Below are 8,785 nucleotides of genomic sequence, written 5' to 3'. Positions count from 1 at the left end.
TCCTTTGTAGGTAAAATCATTATCTTCGGAACAAGTGAGGTCCTTGCATTATTTATTTCTGATATTCAACTCCTAACAGAATGTTTAATTAATTTGCTCTAAGTAATTGAGTAGCCTTGCTGCAATCTTCTAATTGTGCTATGTTTCTCAAGCCGGTAAAGCTCTGTGCATAAATCAAGGGAAAATGCTTTCCCTAAAAATCTCATTTCGTATGTAGTGTCTTTAGAGCTAATCAGGTATCATTAAGAAATTACATGATCTTTGAATTGCAGAATCCCATTGTGCAAATCTGTGGCTATCATTATTATTTTTGGGGTATTTGTGGTTTTGTGGGTATTTGCGCATCATTAAAACATGCACAAGCACTTTCTGTTTAAAAAGTGGTGGAGACCAGTACCATATTTGCTATATCCTCAGAGGATGTGCTTCCATCAGATCAGCAGGTCATCTGGCAAAGTGTTTTCTTGATTTTGTGTGGCAGCTATGCTGTGGTATTCAGCAGAGCACAACTCTGCTGCCCAGTGAAACAAGTATTTCCCAGGAAGAGAATGCCATGGCCTCAGCCCCGAGCCTGGAGCCCAGTACTGTTTCTGTAGTGTGCTTTCAGTGTGAAAAACACATGCAGTCCCAGGGTATCACCCTTGTGTTTGCTGTTACTCTTGGGAAACCTGTTTACCCATACACAAGGTTTGAATCAGTTTTGCAGGTGGTCTGGCATCGTGGCTTCCTGTTATTTTTAGTATTGATGCACAAGGGGGTTGCGTAATTGCTCCCTTCACCCAGACGGAAGGATGGTCGTTAGCAGAGACACTGACTTCAGTAAGGTCTGGGAGCCAGTGCTTAGAAGTGCCTGTCAGTACCTTGCTGAATCCATTTCCTAGTTTATTTTTGATATTGAAATTCTGAAATATTTATCATTCATGACAGAAGGAAAGGACTCAAGCCAGCTTCTTCTAAATATTGTTCACTAATAGAGAACTATGATGGCTTTTAAAAGACCAGTTGTATGTGGCTTTATGAAAGGCAGTATATTATCTTAAATACATTGGCTGTATGTTCAGGCACAGGGTTTATTTTTTTGGTGATTCTAGTTGGAGGGATAAAAGTGCCACCCATCTGCAAGTCCATGGCTTGTATATAATACATGCAAAGATGGTATTTCAGATGGTAGTACTCCTCAGTAGGATGTGGCAATATGTGTCTCCTATTGCCCAAATGCCTTTTAACGTAAATTTATATATTGTTCTGCACACTTTTCACTGCAGTGGAATAACTGGAACTGGGGATTGTAGAGAAGGAGACCCCGTGCTTCTTAAATATGCAGTTGAGTTGGTGTGTTTAAAAAATAAGCAAAGCCAGGACACGAAAAACAGAAACTTGAGAACAGTTTGTTGTAGAAGAGAGTTCATAAGGGGTTTTCTTCTCATATGAGTAGGTCTCCTGTTCCTTTAGCTGAAATGCTTCCAGACAGAATAGTCCTTTGATATTCTCTGGTATTTCTGTGCATTGTTAGTTTTTCCCCCTGTACCCCCAGTCCTCTCATCATGCTCCAGGTGTCCAAAGCCATGCTTTGGCTTTCCCCCCTGCAGGTACAGCACCATGATTAGCAGGTGGTGCAGGCTGACTTCTAGCCACCCAGTACACCCAGTGACTGATACAAATCTGGTGTGCAGCTGGGTGTCCTGAAATGATGTGTTTAGGCAGCTGAAAGGTGGTGGTGCCTTTGAGGTGACAATGAAATTGTGTGTAGGCAGTTGCACCTCTTGCATGCACGTCTCAGCACACAGGGAAAACGGATGAGACTAACAAGGACTTAAAGGATTCAAAGAAGTAAAACACGTTCCCCCTTGCTCCCAGATTTCTACGTTCTACCTCATCTTCCCTTAGGCTGAGTATGACAGAGGAGCAGGACCTACCAAATTGTCACGTCCATGGGGCTAACAGTGTGAGAAGGCACAACTTCTCTCATTCTCGTACGTTTGTCCCTCTAAACAGCCACATGAAGAGTTATTGCACAGCTTTGTATGTTTGCATAATGGAAAACTTTCTTCATGACAAAAATAATCACCCTAACTGGTGCACAAACGGTTCTTTTCAGGCTTGCAGCTGTGGCTCAGTGGCAGCTGACAGAGCTCTCATCACTGATTTGAGCCCTGGAATACCTTCCCTGCATGCCCTTCTATTGCAAAGCGAGGTAAGCAACAAACTAAATATGAGCACTTGACTACAGTGAATTTGGAGCATCTCATTCCATTGGTTAAATGTCAATTCATGTATGTTTATATGATACCATGAAATCTGCATGTTGCTTGCAGGGTTACATGAGGATGTATCAGATGCTGAGCCTGATCTCATAAATTGTCTTCCTAGAGCTGTCAGATGTCAGGACAATTTTATTACTGTGCCCAAACACATTCCAATCTAATTAGCATATCATAAAGGCTATTATTCTGTCACCCAATTAACAAAACATGTACAGATGAAATAGAAGAATTATTGCTCTCTCACTCTTTATCATCTGTCAGTATTCCTGTGCTTTTAATGACCTTCATCCTTTTCCACTTATTCAATATCTTAATATATTGGTAAAATGAAAATCTAAATATATAAGTAGCCTGTAAAACAAGACATGATACTACTGGTGAAAACTGTAAAGACTGAGGGGTTTTTTTTCTCCTTATCTCAGAGACCACTGAGAGGAATTCAGCTGAATTGGGTTGAGATAGCTTTTCTATTCTGGGGCATGCTTTGATGTGCTCTGTTAACATCAGGCAGCAATGTGGAGGCCTCTTTTTTTTTTTTTTCCCCCTTCTTTTTTTATTCAGTGAGTCAGGTCATGCTTTTTCTTCTTTTAGGTTTTGCAAAGGATTACTTAGGTTGCAAAGGATTTTGCCAGTTTTGTGCTAAGGAGCAACACAGGGGGGGCACAGAGATCATGGGGAAAAGCCAATATGAGCTGTTCCTATTTGAAAATGGGGAAAAGCAAGCAGGAGTCAGCTAGGCAAGGCTCCAGAGGGATGGTGTGACTGAAACGACACTTCAGCTGTGCACACTTAGACAACTGCCCAGAATACTTTGAGACTCAGCCACTATGCACTGGGTGGGTATAAGGTGACTTGCTGTAATAGATAGTGGCACAGTTTTACGCTGTGTTTCGTATTCAGATATACAGAAAGCAAGCCCAGGGGGAAGGTATTGGTGCCTGAACCATCACAACTTTGTGAGCAGCAAAGTGCTGCTCATAAACTGACCTGGGCCCAAAATCAGGGAGTTATATCAAAACTCAGCTTGCCACTGGAGATCTGCATCAAACGTTCTGGCCAGCAGCCCAGGGGGGGAAGGAAGCACACAGGTCCCCAGCACCCACTAGATGGCAAAGCAAGGTGCTGTATCCAGACTGCTGAATGTCCTGAGTGGTCAGGAGTGCTCATTTCTCTGGGATATTAGCCCAGGGTTTCTTTTGTCTCCTGCAGGCAGTGGATTTAAATACCAATGACACTAATTTTCCTAGAAATTGGCATGGAGTATCAGTATTTTCTAGCATTCGGCTGTACTTGGCTAGCTATCGATTCAACAAATACTAGGAGAAAACTGTTTCTCTTAGCACTTATGTAAAGCAGGGAGTCATAGCTTGTAACAAAGGGTGGGGGAAATGTTACCAGTTTATACAATCCATCAGACTTCGAGCAAGAGTCTTGAAATAAGAATCAAAGCTTCCAGAGTGACGCTTGATTTCTGTTTAGAGTTCATGGCAGTACTGAGTTGTAGTGTTTGGGAGAAGTATCTGTAAAAGAACTTAACTCTGACAACTTTGTCTCCTCAATTTTTGTGTTAAGCCCTAGCCTGTTATTAAGAAACTTTAGACTTCTAGGTGCTCAAATACTATAATGATGAATCTATAAAATGCATTGATTGATACCTAATCATTTAAAGCAAGATTCATAGAATATATTTATAATTGAAAGTGGCTGGAAATATTGTAATTCAGCTCCTCTTCTCTTTGCTCTAGCCTTTATTCTTGTTACTGCCATTCTTGTCATTTGAAATGACACAATCACCACTCAGAAGCCTTTTAAAGTATCATTTTATCATTTTCCAGTCACACATTTCCTTGTGATGGTCACTGCTAACGATTTCTAACATGTTATTCATAGGATATAGTGCTAATAAAGGGGAATTAATGATAGGAGGTAGTTCTAAACTGATTTTTAATATGGTGAAAGGAACAGTGATAGCTACTACAATGTATGATCTGCAAGAGAGTTTTTCACCTAAAAATTGTAATGTAGTAGTTACTAATCCTAATAGCATGGCTGTTGTGTTAGGGCAATTAAATATCCTTTTAGCATTAAATATTTTGTTGTATTTTTGACCCAAGACAAATATTTAATGTGAAAATCATCTGAGTGCTTCAGATAGGTTGATTCCATTAGGGTGTGGCTGCATGTTAGAGGTTTCTATCTTAATAATTTAAAATTAGTTGCACTCATTTGTGTGTCTGGAGGGAAAATGCTGTTTCAGACCTATGGGACTAAAGTCTCAAAAGGTGTGAGAGCTACAATCATCTTCCTCCAGGGTTTAATACCACTCAGTTTTATGTTCCTAGCTGGAGATGTGGTTTTTGCCGTCAGTGTAAGCTAACCCACAGCTCACCTTCAGCCCTTTGCACCCGTGGCCTCCCTTGCCCCCAGACCAAGGACCACGCAGCTGTGTGCCAGGTCTCATCAGCTGCAGGCCTGGGTGAAAACAGTGCTCTCCTGGGCTGAGTTCCTCCTCAGCCAGGACTGAGAGCTGACCCAAGGCCCTGAGCAGCCACACGGGGAAGCGGGTGTGAGCACCGGTGGGCACAGGGAGCAGGGAAGGGACACTTCTCGAAATGGCAGCATCTTAGCTTGGTGCAAGACAGGGTTTCGCTTTCAGCTCAGGCTGCCTGGCTGCATTCCCTCCAGAGCCTCGGGTGGAAGAGGTGCTTCCCCAGAGGCAGGCTTTGCCCTCACAGCTGGGCCTTGGTGCACCAGCTTTCCCTCAGGAGGAGCAGTTGGCTGGCTACCCTACCCACATTCTCAAATTTTCATTGTGTGGGCTTCTTACCAGAGATTTTTCTCCTGCCCTCCACAGTTGCAAATAACTTCCTTCTCCAGGCATGATCCAAGAGTGTGCTGTATCCAGCAGAAACGAGAGGGGGAAATACAGACACAATGCAATAAAGCAACTGGAATTTGTTTGTCATAATCCCCAAGGGCATGTTCTCACTAAAGCAACGAGTTGTATCCAGCATTTATGTTCTTTCATGTCTGCATTACACCCCCCTAAACTGCCAGAGATTAGAGTCTGCTTGCTGTGTTGTCTGTGGGTCTCTGCTTGGTTTGACAGGGAGGAAAACTTTTCAGCCAGGGCTTGGAACAAAGAACATTCCTCCACAAGACAGCTATTAATCCTACTGTTGCAGGCAGCATGCTAACTTCATTCACTGAACAAAATCAGTCAAGTTAAGAGGAGGGCAAGGGGGTGAGGAGAGATGATCTCTCGCCTTACAGACTGCAAACAGCAGCAATGTTCTGCAGCAGGCAGGCAAAGCCACGGGTGGGAGATGTAGGGAACATCCCGCAGTGAGTCACCACCACTTCCCACAGGGTCCTCATATAGCTGGTTAGTTTTGGTTTTCTTCTGTGCCATCACACAAATACTTGACCAAGCCAATGCCTTTTTTAGCATATGAGAGAGACCTAGCAAACAGCCCATGCTGAGCTGGGCTGTCTGCTGAGGGATTACAGAGAACCAAAATTTCCAAGAAACAATGATCACAGCAGCCACCACAGTGATGTGGCTGCCACCAGCATTGAAGCACCCAGGGACATTTCTGCATAATTATCTCTAGAGAGTGGGAGTTTAAAAACCCACCATCTTTTTTAAGCGTTCCCTGACAAAACTAATGTAGCAAGAACCTGGGGTTCCAATTATCCCATGGGCATGAAAGTGATTATTCATGTAGGTCCTGCATGAATTCAAGCATCTGAAGTTCATATCTAATACTGCATCCATGTTCACTATCTTTTGGACACCCAAAGCTGAGCCTACACAGAGCATCAGATGCCTTTGTGCGCTGTGGCTAAGCAATTACGTCTGTTCTTGGCAGATATGTACTAATCCGGGATGCAAGTGTAAAATGTTTTCATAAGTGCAATAAATTTTTAGTTCTGAGGGCAGTAAAATTCTCACTCAGTCAATAGTCTTTATATGTGGTTAGATTAATTAATAGTATTTCTGAGTCCAAGAAACCCACTGATAAAGGATTAGCAAAGACTGGTGCCATGCTAGACATGTTTGCACTCACTGTGCTTTTAGAAATGCTGATGATGTTTTGGAAATCTTTGTCTTCTTAGATGGAGCTTCTTAACACTGTGACTTTCTAACCAGACTTGGAATGGGAAGAGGGTGTTTGCTTCTAACTGCCCCATTCCCTGCTTTTAGCATTGGCTGGGGCAGAAATGCTTGTTTGAACCCCAGCTTCCTCAAACTGGAGAGATTCTCCCATTGATGTTTTGGACAGGTGCATTGCATGGTCGAAGAGTAGGTTTCTTCTCCATGAGCTCTGGGGGCATTTTCTCTAGAGAGTGAGGGAGTGGGTCACCTCTCTTTCTCAGCTGAACCCTTTGGTAGAAGACCCAGATTTATGGGGACTTTCTAGAATTCTGCTGAAATCTACTGGTAACTGGACTGAATCAAGTAGTTAGTAATAATATTTGATACCAGGTTTGTAGTGATAAACTGGTAAAGAGGTTAAAGTTTAGCCCAAAGAGGGATGGATTAGGTCAAGTTCTTGACCAGGATGGGGGAGATAAGACTCAAATTCCTGCAAACTTTCATGCTTTGCACTTAAAGAGACAGACAGACACATACGTACACACCTGCATATTGAAAATATACTGCCTCTGCCCTGTTAAGAGGGCAAATATCAAACATTACTTAACCAACATGTTTCGCTTCTAAGGGGTGTGAAGTGTCACCATCTTCTTTATTTATGACTCAAGCACACAAGTCCTTAAAACTGTTGATCTTATAGGGGAGAGAAGTATTAGATAAAGAGAGGATTACAACAGTGGAAGTGAACACTTGCCCTTGTGAATTCTTATGAACTATATTTAGAGTTTAAATCCAAGCATAATTAAACAGTGCTAATGAGACAGAGGGACTTATCTTCATTTGGCATATAATTGGTATTACTGATTTCCTCATTCATTTTTTCCTAGTTTTAAAGCCTACTTGTTCCAGTGAGATTTGATGGTAAAAGTTACCCTGCAGAGAGAAAGTATCTGGCCTGGAGCTGAAATTCAGCTGGAAGCCTTTTAAGGGATCCAGCTTTCTTGATAGCATCAATAACTGACAGCAAAGACACCTGTGAATGTGTAGCCAACAGTCAGCAAGGAACACTTTTTGCAGTGTACCCCTGAAGAAATGCCATATCACACAGTATTAAAAAAAATCAGAATGGCAAAGAAGAGGTCACCCCTTACTTCCAGTGAGGGAAACAAAACACAGTAACAGTTTTAATAGTTGTGGGTATATAATCCACCACTATCGAGTGATGTTTGAATTCCTTTTCAGTATGTGCTCCAACTCATCCAGGAATGTGAGTCTTGTAGAAGAACTCTCAGTGACATTTTGTGGTGGGCATACTGTGGCAGGTCAGGGTGGAAGACAGTAATGATCTTGCACAGCTTTAGTTGCACTGAGCCCATAACCAGAGCAGCAGCCTGTTACAGCTCTGCCTCAATAGCGGATTTTATTGCTGAGCAAAGAACAGCAGCTACCTGCAGCAGCAGAGCTGGGCATCTTCTTTGACCTAGTCAAAGCCAGTAGACAGGTATGTGCAATGTGCAAAGTCAGGTTTACCCAAGTCCCATTTTGCTTTTCAGTTGTGTCATTGGTTGGATTCGGGCTCCTTTTTATTATTACTGCCTCAAATGGATACAAATCTGTGGAGGGTTTAGTCTGCATCTGTTGCTGCAAACTGCAGCAAAATCAGCTGTTTCCAAGGAGGTGGCACAATATTGACTATGACTCTACATTTCAGTGCCGCCATGCGTGCCAGGGTGCTCACAAACATCATTCACTTAAGACTCTGCTGTGCTTCACATCCTAGTGGGAGTGCTTGCAGCCAGCTGGAATCTGTTCTCAGTGACTTTCTCTAGAATAAAGATTCTCCAAACCCTCCTCCCGGCAAAGTGACCACCTCTAACTAAATGCCCATCCAGCCACTGAGCCAAACCAGTTCAAAGAGGAGCACTACAGTGCCTGTGAGCAGGCTCTGCTGGATACGAAGAGGGTAGAGTGAGATGCATCCCACAAAACAGCCAATGTTTTTCATCTTGCTCCAGTAATTCAGCACAAGCTTATTCTTTGGTTTGCTGAACCCAAGACTTTGTTTTGTGCTTTTCTGGAAAGGGATTTGAACACTTCCCTACTAAGACTGTTATGCAGATTATGCTGAGACATGGGAATTATTACAAGGATTTCGTCTAAAGTTCCCTTTGCTCAATTTCACTGGACTACTCTGACCACATCACCCACAGTAAATGCCCCTCACTGTTTTGGGACTGCCTCTTTTGACCAGTTAGGGCTGTGTTGCTGTTCTAGGAGTTGAGACTTGCAGCTTTGCTTCCCCTCCGCCACTGCCTAGCTGAGCTGTTGGGTCAGTCCACTGTCTACTCATTCATAACCGGTAATACTGGGTTTAAATTCCAGGGGGATAGATCATTTTAGAAGTTGTTCCACGCCCCCCCCC

The sequence above is a fragment of the Eurypyga helias genome, unplaced genomic scaffold (genome assembly GCF_000690775.1).
Source record: "Eurypyga helias isolate BGI_N326 unplaced genomic scaffold, ASM69077v1 scaffold1945, whole genome shotgun sequence".
Classification (NCBI taxonomy): domain Eukaryota; kingdom Metazoa; phylum Chordata; class Aves; order Eurypygiformes; family Eurypygidae; genus Eurypyga; species Eurypyga helias.
The sequence above is the reverse complement of the archived record's forward strand: the minus strand, read 5'-3'. Positions refer to the sequence as shown.